Genomic DNA, 13,120 nt, shown 5'->3' with positions numbered 1-13,120 from the left:
TGTGAATCTTTAATTTTGTTTGCAAATTTATTTCAATAGTAAGAGATGACCAATGTTTACAGCGCCCATGATTCTCTCTCTCTCTCTCCTCCGCTCTCTCTCGGTCTCTCTCTCTCTCTCTCCGCTTAGTCTTCCCGTGTAGGTTTGTTATTGAGAGTTTTGGATGAATTATGAACTTGACATATATTGATAAACTATGGGAAGCGGGAACTGCATATGATGATTCGCGGAAATAAAAGCGGATGAAGAATCATATTGAATAGTCTCGCTGCGGTTATTCTCTGGACACTCGTTGTGATAAATTAGAACACCCGTATTTTAACAAATTTGAAGCGCTCTGTAAAATGAAGAGTGAAAATGGGAAATAAATATCGTCCTGAGTTAAAAAAAAAAATTACAAAAGTAAAGGGATAATTTTGCAGTTATTTTAATGCTAATAATGCAAAATTTCAGAAATTACGTATAAATGGAGTCGAGGAAAAGATCGGTTCAAAAGAAGAAACATAACCATATCTACTCTTGCATTGAAAGCTGCTGGAGCAAATGATTATAAAACCTGTGGAAATGTCGGTAAATTATTACATAAGCATTTGAGATCAAACCATCTCAAGGACAAAACTAATCTGCATCAAATTCTGTTGTTGATGGTGTTCATTGGAAGCTGCAAACTTTTATCATTATTACAAATCCTTCCCATTTGGCAAGAGATAAAATCATATGTTGGGTTTACCGTTTGGTCAGCTATAGTAGATTCACATCAACCGTGCATCTGATGTCTAGGCCCGACCATTACGACGCTCCTGATTGGCTGTTGACAAGCCAATCACAGGGCTGAAAACTGTCAGTCTCTCTCGAGAGTTCACTCAGGCAGGATGTATGTTCCACCTCTCCCGAGGGATACTTTTGAAAGACGTATCCCTCAGGAGAGGTGGAACTTACATCATACCCATGTGAACTCTCGAGAGAGATTGAGAGTTTCCCGCCCTGTGATTAGCTTATCAACAGCCAATCAGGAGCGTCGTAAGGGACAGGTCTAGACATCAGATGCACGCTTGATATGAATATACTATAGGGAACCCAAGGATATCATTCTTTTAGTTTTGCTCTTTATGAATTAAGACAACATGTATTGTAATCAATTATCGTTTTGGCATATTTCCTTAGAGGATATGGGAGCATAGTAAGTTATGCATTTAACAAAAATAATGAAACAAAAATGGCTTTATGCTTATGGTCTTGGGCAATCTTTATTTTTCTGTTTCGTAATAGAAACTACAGAAAAAAAACTTCACAACCTTCTTGGAGAGTCTCTGAATCTTACAAGTGTCCATCACCATATACATTCATTCCAGCAAAGGCTGTCTTGCATAAGAAGTGCTGATGGCCTCCTTGCAAGCTATGTCGTCTATTACAAGGATGGGTCAGGATGCACATCTTTGTGTCACTATTATGATTTATTATGAAGCCTCAGCTCAAGTTGGAATCTAATCCCTACACCCCTGGGGCATGTACCATCTGGTACCCTCGATTAAGCTATGTTAGGATGCAACCCAACAGTTTAAAGTAACGTCACGTCAGAAAGCATCACTGCCATCTGCCATGTCCGTTCTTGTTCTTCATAACGCATTTTGTTTTTGATACTGGTTATGGAGAAGAACAGTATATTTTAATTTAAACATCTTGGGGTTTGTACATTGTTCAATATTTTTTGTCCTGTTTCACACTATGACTCCTTAGGCCTACACCTTATTCAAATTTGGGCAGCCAATGTTGAAAGGGGAGCGTTTTAACATTAATAATAATGGTCTATTTCTCACAAAACATAAGGATACACAATCTTGATAATATTTGGTACATGCACTAGGGGGAGCAATTAAAATATGGTATTAGTATAAGGGGCTTACACGAATGTCAGAAAAACGTAACATATAAGAAAAGCATTCTGAAAAAATATTTTTATATATGGTTTACATATATGGAGAGAAATCATATAACGAGAGGTTTGCAACAAGATATTTCTAAAAAATGCGTGAGCAAGGGATATGCATCCTGAAAAATACACGGTTCACATTTTTGGCGAGAATTTGTATATCTAACGTAAACACCAAACCACCTGATCCTTTTTAATTTGAGAAGGAAACCAACTTTTACCTTTAGCTGTTAGCCTTCATATGAAACATTTAAGTATTTAATTCACAGCGCGTATACTGAATAATTAAACTATCATCCAGCTTTCTCATTTGTAAAGCCCTAATAACTCTCAAAAAATCAACTCGTCCCAGAGTTTAGAATATCTAGCAATTACCTTATGAATATGAAATACACGCTAGGCCCAATGATTTTGGTGCGTTATGAATAAAGTAAATTAAGCTGGAGAGTGAATTAAAACTGCTTAAGTCCATGGACGACTGAATTCCCTAAATGGGCACATATTTTGGTTAATTTATTTATGACACTGTTTGACAACTGTGGCCTTCGAGACTACGTACATTTAAAGCCAGTACAACAAGTCCCTTGACACATGTAAAACTGAATATTGAAAGCTCGACCTATACGGACGCTTACAAAGACTGAAACTGGGGTGAATAAAACAACTTTAGTAAAGTGAAAGGTGTTTTTTTTCTCTTAATGTATATTTAAGCCCTTCCAGCAAGAGTGAAACCTATGTTAATTTACGTCACAGTCTACTGAAGGCTCATTTAAATTACCAAATCAGGACATGAAGCCAAGAAGTTACCCATTGCAATGTTAATCCTTTGTGCCCCAAATGAAATGTACACAAGAGGCTTTCGAACCCGTTAACACGCAAAAATGAAAAGCTTATAGCAGTAATAAAACTTACAAGAACCTAACGACCAACAATGTGTAAATAGGCTATTGAATGAAAGACAAAATTGCGAGGACTGGACACCTCGGTCTAAAGAAAAAATAATGACCAGGCAGGATAGACACAGGATGCCTACCAGAATTCTCAAAACCAAGGTCGATTCTATAGACCTTGCTCAAAACATAAAGGACTGGTTTCATGTCAGGTAAAAAGGCAAGCGAACTCAAGCTACTTGCTGCATATTTCAAAATGAGTGATTATAACAAAATCCTCACACATAGATAAACAAGCTGCTGTTCTGAGCCCTTAAGAACATGAGACTACTGGGCTACATCAATCAGAGTAAATACAGTAAGTACCTAGAATAAAAACAATCATAGAAGTAACCGAGTTAACTTTGCCAACTTCAGATATCGAAAATTATAAACCTTCCTCAACTGATGTGCCTTTGCTTCGATATTTTTATTTTGCAATATATTCCAAGAGAATCGTTTAGCAAAATATAAGCGTCACAACGGGTAAATCGGCACCTTTTTTTTTAACAACAAAGAAAACAAGGACACTGGAATAGGAAAGTAGCACATACATGAAAGATCCTTGATTAATTTTTCAGTCCTTGTGTGACAAATCAACGCCATCTGCGTTAAATTTTCGATGTCGTTACTGCTGATAGAGATTTTTCTTTTCGTTTTATTTGATGTGAAAACTGAAATGGGAAAAGGAAAGCCAGTTCCTCTGGTGCTCAAATTGTACGAAGAACCTTTGTTTCGACTCAAAAGGAATGAAACGAATGAGATTCCATCTTTTAAAAAATGCGTTAAACTCCTTGGGAATAAAAATCATGAAATAAGAAGTCGCTTCCAACAGCCTTCTATAATTTGTATTCCTTTGCCTTCACAAATGATGGCTTATATTGGAACGAGGCTGTAACTGAAGAAATGACAAAGACTGCAGATAAAAACAAATGTAATTATATTTACTTTCGAACCTTCTGTTTCCTTTGTTTAACTGATCTTCCAATTTTTAGTAGTAACAAAATTTGTTTAATGAACGTCTCCCATTCATACAAACGTAAAAGCCCAGCTTAGGAAGTTGTAATAACAATTACGATTCTTCACTATGACCTCAATAATGAACAAGTTTACAAGAAGAGGCCAGAGTATAAGATAATGCATTTTCAGCTTTAGTTTTAATACAAACCATTAAGAATCTTTATTTCTCTCATAATATAAACATTAGGTAGTCATACGAGAAGGCATTTACGAAACAAAACAAAACGATAACATTCGCGTTGATAAATAGCTAAAGAAGCAAGATGAAGGCATCTCATATCACACTTTATTTATTCCAGCCGTAATAGGACTGGCTAGTACAAAGAGTTCCATTACGGGAGCGTGAGACAGGAAATATTCTCAGGGGCATAATATGCAGTTTCCGGTAATGATTCAATAAAGAAGACGATTCTACCGCATTTGCTACTGTAAGGTTCTCGTTGTTTCCAGAAAAATAAAGTTGAGACTAAACTATTATTATTATTAATATTATTGGAAAAACTAATTCACATTTACGTATATGTACAATATCTCTAAAGTTCAATCTGTACAGAAAGGTTTCCGGGAACTGTTCAGTTCCCCTTTTTCAAAAGAGGAATGGAACAGTTTCCCGAAAGCTTCCAGTACAGATTTATCTTGAAATATACGCTTGTTTGTTTGTTTGGTGTTTTTACGTTGCATGGAACCAGTGATTATTCAGCAACGGGACCAACGGCTTTACGTGACTTTCGAACCACGTCGAGAGTGAACTTCGATCACCAGAAATACACATCTCTCACTTCTCAATGGAATGCCAGAAAATCGAATTTGCGGCCACCGAGGTGGCAGGCCAACACCATAGCGACTACACCACTGAGGCGCTTTGAAATATATGTACATCATACTATGAGTATTGCTTTTATTAATATTATTGATTCTATTAATATTACAAAGTTCCGCTAAGAATATACTGATTGAAAGAATAGTTAGTAGCAGGCAAAGTCTGTTTACTGAATAAAACCACGATGCACTACTGGGTGATACAACTTCTAGCATAAGGCAAAATAATTCTTTAATTCCTTTCGTATGACATTGTAGGTACACCACGGTCGGGGGAATTGAAATTGACCCACATTTCGAGTACCTGAATTCATGAGTCTAGATTTCCTTTGAATCCCCATCATTGGTTACCGTCGTTAACTTACTGGCTAGATTTTTTTATAAACAGCATATAACAAATTATATTGCGTGGAAATTTTGAGCTCTGTAGTCCAGCCGTTTAATTAGATTTTTTGTTTATGTCATGTCACTTGTAAGGACGCCATTTCGCCAAATGTTCGTCCTTCCTCTGTACATACTTTTTATACCATGTATTAAAATGTAAAGCATTTCACTGCCAATCCGCCGATATAAATATCATGTAAAAATGTTACTCTCTGCACGAAGATAGGTGTATATCTTCAGCTACGACCAAACACAATCGCAGCCGGGGCTCTGTCCCTTTTTGTATGTGCGTGCGTGACGGCCACTATGTTTCCGTCCGCACTCCTGCCTCATATACAGCCGTCTCTGTTCAATAAACTTTCATATCCTAAACATCTCACATTCCCAACCAATATGACCTACGAGGCTGCTCTATGAGCAAGAGCCCGTGCTGGCACAAGGCCAGCTTAATCTCAAACAACAACAACATTCAATAAAGTTAGTTAGAGCTCCCGCCTTGTCTGATTCCAGTCCTCACACACTTTCTGAAAGTAAAATTCCCTACGTACATTCTCGTATTTTGAAGAGTTTAAACAATGTCTTAGTCATCATTAAGATGTTTTTAGAAGTGACCTAACTTGATTTGGGGACAATTTCTATTCACTGTCTTCTGAGGAGGATTGAAGGAAGCTTTCTTTGAGCAATTTACCCCAGTATTCTCCATTTTCTCTCTGTCTCTTGTATCTTTTCGTAATATAACTAAAAGTCTTCTCGAGGGCAAAAAGTGGATTTCGGAAACGTTGGCTTCTGTCCGAAACGACGACGGTCGACGGGGCGGGAAAAGGAAATAGTAGTCCTGCGCCTACATGAAGCCTGGAATCGCCCTTTGTCAGGTTACAAGACATAAATCTATTGCACTCCTTTGCATTTCAAGCAGGGAAAATGCATCACTGGGATTTCTTGCGAAGTCTAAGAGGAGTTCTGATGTAGCTCAGACGATGTGCGCTCGACTGAAATTTACGATAAAACGTATTATACAGGAATAATTAAAATATGAACACATGCCTATACATGTGTATGTATGGGTGTATGTACACACTTTTTATTCGCTGCCTTTCTTTGTATATCCTGAATCATTCAACTCTCACTAATCAAAGGAAGCTGAGCTGCCTTTGAAAACAGAATTCCATTTTTGCTATTTAAGTTTATCAAGACAAAATCTATAAATGACACTCTAGAATAATTCATTTTGCCATTTTATCTAGCTATGGTAAACACTGCCCCTTTCAAATAAGTTTTCGCCTCGCTAACATAAGAAGGTAAAATCTGTTCGCTATCACTTTCGAATGCATTTTCTCACCTAAGTGTGCAAAGAAAAATTCGATTTAATATCATATTACTGAACAGTCCTGCCACTTTAGTTTCCCGAAATAAAATTCTCAGAATGATTTTAGCGTAAAAACACTAAAAAAAAAGAACGAGCCTTCTCTCTTTAGATTACTTTTACGATCTAGCTCCTTTTTTACCCCGGCAAGGAACCGGGAAAATCGAGTCTAAATCCCCTTCGTTCTAAAAGGACGCCTTAATTGCATCTCTTGAGATCTGGGACGCAGTATTAACAACAGGAACTTCATTAAGGATTTAGTTTAGTCTCCGTATAACCTCAATTCAACATTCCCTTTTTATACTTTTCACCAGTCATAAGAGTTTCTCATCGCTTTCATTCAGAAGGACGCAAGATAAAGGACCTTATACAAGTAGAGATCTATAAAACGAATGAATTCCCGTTTTCTTCTTCATACACAGTATGTTAACTTCAGAAAGAACAGAGCGAGAGAAAGATATCCTTCAGCGTCCTATACTTCTTTCGAGTCATGGAGAAAGACGAACAAAAGTTGTTTGTTTGTTTGTGTTTTTACTTAGCATGGAACCAGTGGTTAGTCAGCAACGGTAACAACGGCTTTACGTGACTTCCGAACCATGTCGAGAACGAACTTCTTTCACCAGAATTACACATTTCTAACCCTTCAATGGAATGTCCGAGAGTCGAACTCGAGGTGGCAGGCCAAAACACGAACAAAAGTAGAATGGCGGAGAATCGTTCCATGTCAGAAAAAAGATAAGAACTGATCTCATATCATTTACATGAAAAGTATTTATTTAGCTATAACTATGAATCTTCATCGATTTATGCATTAAACAGTCATTAAACCAATGCACGCACACGCCCACAATAAGACTCACATTTACTTATACATTATTTAAATAACCTAAATATTTCCTGCAGAAATGAAGAGGAATCAGAAATTACGGGTAACATTTCTTCAAGCTAACGCCAATAGCCGTTCAAGAAAAACGAAACTAACTTGGAAACTAATCACTCAGTGTAGACTTTCCACATGTTAAGGGAATGCTAAGTTGTGACGAAGTAAAGAATTATCTGGGGAAACTCATTTCAATAGATAGTACGCCTATTTAGAAGATTTTGTAAGTTTGGCAAGTAAACATGAGATAGGGTTGCGAGTTCTTGAAGCCATTAAGTGAAAATGATGTCGTGTAGGCTTCCCTTTATAAAAGTTTTGTATGCCTTGGTGGAAGAGCGAAGGTCTGAAGACTAATTAGAAAAACTTAAGTAAAAAGTATCCTCTCTATCAGAGAGAGAGAGAGAGAGAGAGAGAGAGAGAGAGAGAGAGAGAGATAGAGAGAGAGAGAGAGAGAAAGAGAAGAGAGAGAAGAGAGAGAGAGAGATAGACAATAACAGTTTTGTCTAATACGATCATGGAATCTCATTATGGAAACTCTCTAGACGATGAATAGGACAACAAGCCATATCATAGTTAATAATTTACCCAGGAAAAGACCTGCAGGAGAAGAGGTTGGAAATGTCCGCTTTCCACCACCTTCTCTTCCTCTAAACATCCTCATCTGCTCTTCCTCCATTTTAGACTTTTTCCTGATCTAATTCTTGTAGAATTCACGCTGATGGATATTGGCACGAAAGCGCTAAGTTCTCCACTTCTGGATCCTATTCCCACTGTGACGGGGAAGAAGCTCATTTTTCAAACAAAGTTACGAAACTTGAGGATTAAAATCAATACGATCGATTTAGGAAAATGTCTCATGCGATTACAGGTGAAATAAGTTGATCATAGACAAGTAAAAGGAAAAGAAAAAAAAAGAAATTTAAGAAGTCATATACCTAAAAAAAGGAAAAGGGTAAAATGTCATAATCCTATAATTTTTCACCTTAAAATTTATTTGACTTGCGCCTTTAATAAGGTGGAATTCCTGTATTTTTCATAACTAGTTTACATATCGTTTTGAAAAAGGTATAAAACGAATATTTTGTCTGCCGTATCATTACAGTTGAAATCTGTTCATTTCTGGCTCGCGCTGACAATAATTTGCACAGTCAGTTCAGACTTATTGTAGCAACAAGCAAAAAGTATATTGCGTGCATTATGGCTACTATTAACCTGAAAAAATACGGGTCTTTAAAGGAATATAGGCTCTGAACATGCATGTCGCTAATTGCTTATATTGGACGGTAAACAAAGGTCACATCTGATAATGTCCTGATTTTATCTTGAAAGTTTATCGTTACGATTCCGAGAAATAATGAGAAATCTTAAACAGTTCGACGATTTCCTCCGCGCCAACGGTAATTTCCCGCTGAATTTCGTATCATTTATTGACATTGTGCAACGACACTCTCAGGGGAACCACTTGAATGAAAGATGCAGAAAACTTATCATCTAAGAGGGATGAAAGGTTCTCCAGGGGATGGATTAGGAATGATTATAGTCTAACGACTTTCAAAGCTTTTTAACTATAGCATAAATATTTCAAAGGAATTATTTCAATACTTGTAATTTGTAGCTATGGTATAAAAAAAGACTTTTGGTAAGGATTCTAAATTGTTCTTTACTGGAAGATACTTCACAAGGCACGTATCTCATGCGGACTTGCGAATATTATATGCAAACATGTGATATGCGAATATTATATGCAAAAATATGTAAGTGTGCCTGTCACGGTAGTCTTCTAATATTGAAATCTTGGATTAAAATACTTTCCTTGAGCTCCGGGTTAAAATACATGAAATAAAATATCTTTCTATACAAAACAGTTTCCGAGTTATGAAGTAAAATATACACTGCCGCCATGTCATTGCAAGTTTGTCGCATCAATATGTAAATGAGCTCTTTTCTCATAATGACCAGATAGCCAAATATTTAGACACTGATGCAGCAACTGCGCAAAAAAAGGCCGAAGTCACGCTGATTTGGACGCAGCTCGGAATGTAATTACCTGCCCTCTGAATCCACACAAAAACTCCAGGCTGACACGACGACGTGGCCATTAGTTCTTAAACGCCTCGACAATTTCAGCCAATTTCCGGTTCAACTAAGGTGATTACCCCTCAATTAAAGGTTGTCATAAGTCAAATTTTAGAGCAAATTTAACTAATGATGGCAGCTCATTGCTTGGACTGATTTTCCGAAGTCACCGGGACTTTTCTCGCCGATTATGTCTTCCACTTTTGTTTGGGGATATGTTGACGCTTCTCTGTCGACAGGCTATATTAAAACACTATGAAAGATACTATTTCTCTGAACCTTTCTCTCTTCTTTTTTGTTTGGTCTTGGACGTTGTATCTCTGAAAGTAGGATTTGATACTATTTCTTGAATTGTTGAATTGAGTTCAATATAGAATATAGGCCAAAGGCCAAGCACTGGGACCTATGAGGCCATTCAGTGCCTGGAAATTGACAGTATAAAAGGTTTGAAACGTGTAACAGGAGGAAAACTTCGCAGTTGCACTACGAATCAAGAGTTAGGAGAGGTTGGTAAGTAAGATTAAGAAAGAGAATATGAAAGGCGGTACAATAAATGGAACGAAAGTGGTTGCAGCTATGGGCCGAAGGCACGCTGCAAAGAACTTTTAAGTAATGCCTACAGTGCACCGCATGAGGTCCACTGACAGCACTAACCTCCTACGGGGTTCTTGAATTGTCTTTCAGGGACCGATTATTAATTCCTTCGATGTAATCAATACTTATTCTCAGTTTTTTTTAATATTCTAAAATTAAGGACGGGTTTCGATGCGGCTTAAGATCGATCAACCTTCCTCTCTCAATCATAACTGCAACTCAGCCAACTTTCCCTCTTGTCGTCGTTTCTAATCATATGATCTCTCCACCTCAGGTAGTTCCTCGTTGGACGAGTCGGTAACGTGCTCGACTACCGATCTCAGGGTCCGGGTTCGATTCCCCGCTCTACCAGCAAGGAATCAGAGGAATTTATTTACGGTGATATAAACTCATCTCTCGATGTGGTTCGGATCCCACAATAAGCTGTAGGTCCCGTAGCGGGTAACCAATTGGTTATCCTTCGGGCCAGCCCTAGGAGAGCTGTTAATTAGCTTAGTTAAACTGAGATATACTTAACTTTTTTCCACCTCCCGAGATAATTATGTATCTTCAGACATTTATGGGAGTAAATTTCTGTCTGCCTGTCTTTAGGAATGTCTGTCTATCAGCCAGGTACGATTATATCTTTTGCAACAACAACAAATATATGTTTATGCATTTGATAAGCTGTTCACGTAATTTAAAAAGGTTTCAATTAACACAATAGTCATGATACGCTCAGCCAGAAACGAAAAAGTATATAAAATTTATTTTTCCTCGACAGGAAATCCTAATGAAGTTTGAATTATCCAAGCTCATATAATTCAGTTCATTAATCTGCAACAAATTATCATGCATATGTTAAGAATTGCTTTACTGTCTTTTATTGTATTTATTTGCTATTTCTTCTCTAGCTCTGTGGAAGAGTGAAAAGAAGTAGGGGGGAATTTATAAATGAGTCAGGAATAGTTTATTGTCTCCACTTAAGATTTAAAAGAAAATTAATTTTGATGAGTCATGATGGACGGACGAAATTAACATACTAAAGTCCTGTCAGTTTCAGTGAGTTGTCTTCAAAGATTCACGAAGCGCCGAATTGCACCTGAAAATGTCCAGAAACAGATCGAAACGGAGTTTGAATTCAAAATGGAGGCGGTATAAAAGGTGAGAACATATGACGCAATCAACTATAGTAGATTCACATCACCCGTGCATCTGATGTCTAGGCCAGTCCCTTACGACGCTCCTGATTGGCTGTTGATATGCCAATCACAGGGCTGGAAACTCTTAGTCTCTCTCGAGAGTTCACATAGGCAGGATGTATGTTCCACCTCCCCTGAAGGATAATTTTGAAACACGTATCCCTCAGGAGAGGTGGAACACACCTCCTGCCTGCGTGAACTCTCTCAAGAGGCTAAAAGCTTCCAACCCTGTGATTGGCTTATCAACAGCCAATCAGGAGTGTCGTAAGGGACTGGCCGAGACATCAGATGCACGGTTGATGTGAATCTACTGCAGTAATGGCGGCACTGAAATTGCCATTACTGATCAAAGACAGACCACATTTGCTTTCTCCGAGTGGCTCTTGGTTTCTGATTTTTCTCCCTGAATCTGAGATCGCGAAAGCCTCTTTGACTTCATCTCCAAAACCGTCAGCTGGAAATTGACTTGATGCAAGAAGCCTTTGAGGACGGGGATGGAAAGATCTCCCCGGTAGCGAACAAGATAAAAAAGGACCATGAAACGATTTTCTCTAGAGACACATTCGCCTTCCTCCAGCTGGACGATATGCAAATAGAGTTACGCAGAATAAAGTGGCAACATAATTTATTACGTCATTAACATTACTTTGTCTGACCCGTCATCGTCACCCTTTTATATCAGCCGTCCTATTTCCAGAAATCTGCACTACTGCCCAGAGAATTTGGAATTTATTTAAGATATTTAACAGTTATGATTTGAAAAAGAGAGACTAGAACGAAATAAATAATTTCTTTTCTTTCCGAGTGAATCGGCGATGAGGTTAAGACCAACAGTAAATATAATTAGCAATTAGCTTCGAGCACAGTTCATTAAACTTTAATAAGAAACAAAATTTGCAGTGTTTCTTCCTCTGAACAATGTAATTTCTACTCCACTTGGCTGAAAGTACCTGATAGAAATGAAGAGTCTTTAGGGGTACATTCTAAAATTAGGGTTCAGCGTGTATGACTTATATAAGAGCAGAAATGTATAAAGAGCAAGAGAAAGATAAATTTATATGAAGAAATTAATATAAAAAAATATGGTATAATGAAACTTGCCCATTGCGCGATTGCAAGACCATCGTTTATTTTCTCAGATTTTGTTATGTTGCACTCTTTATAAGTAAATAAAACAATCTACGACCAGTAAAACTGGTTCTATCAAACATCCATAGCATTTCTGCACTTAATGCATCTGTAAGAGCCAATGTTACTGTTCCAACTTTAATGAATAGCTACCGGTGAAAGTTACTAACGACCCCTTACCCTCTGTTTGGTCAGTATGACGACCTTTCAGACGGCAACACATTCCAGACAAAAAAAAAGGTCATAACCATCAACGTAACAAGTAAAGGATGTGGATTTCATTTTCACTGGAACCTTGTCCTTCCCAGAACGCGACAAATGTAACAAAAATGCAAAAAATTAACCAAAGTTTTCGGTGGTGAAAGTATAGAAAATAGGCGCCCCCATCCCCACCCCCCTTCCCTTTACCATAGCCACATGTTCAAGTTTGACGCTGGTGGTCATAAAAGTGACCTCCTTTGTTAAAAAATTAAAGATTTCGTTCATTTTCAGAGGCGTACGTTCTGAGAAGCACATCTCACTGACAATTTGGTTTAAGGCATTCCCACTTGATCATAGAGTGGAGGTGTTCCACAGTGATTCGGTTTCTAGGTGTGTTTGATAGCGCTGTCTGTATGCAATAGGAATGTTGATAGTGGTATCAATATTCAGTGGCAATATTGAGCGTGCTATCTGTATTCAGTAAGAATGTTGATAGAGGTATCTATATTCAGCGGCAATATTGAGCATGACAATATTGAGAGCGCTATCTGTATTTAGTAGGAATGTTGATAGTGGTATCTATATTCAGTGGCAATATTGACAGCGCTCTCTGTA

General features: G+C 37.7%; 1 protein-coding gene across 1 annotated transcript in view; it reads right to left on the bottom strand.

Annotated features, from left to right (window-relative positions):
- Nucleotides 1-13,120, bottom strand: part of LOC135226036 (collagen, type I, alpha 1b-like) — a 31,660-nt gene that overhangs the window by 3,398 nt on the left and 15,142 nt on the right. The window lies entirely within an intron of this gene.

This window comes from Macrobrachium nipponense, chromosome 14 (genome assembly GCF_015104395.2).
Source record: "Macrobrachium nipponense isolate FS-2020 chromosome 14, ASM1510439v2, whole genome shotgun sequence".
Lineage (NCBI taxonomy): Eukaryota > Metazoa > Arthropoda > Malacostraca > Decapoda > Palaemonidae > Macrobrachium > Macrobrachium nipponense.
The sequence above is the reverse complement of the archived record's forward strand: the minus strand, read 5'-3'. Positions and strand labels throughout refer to the sequence as shown.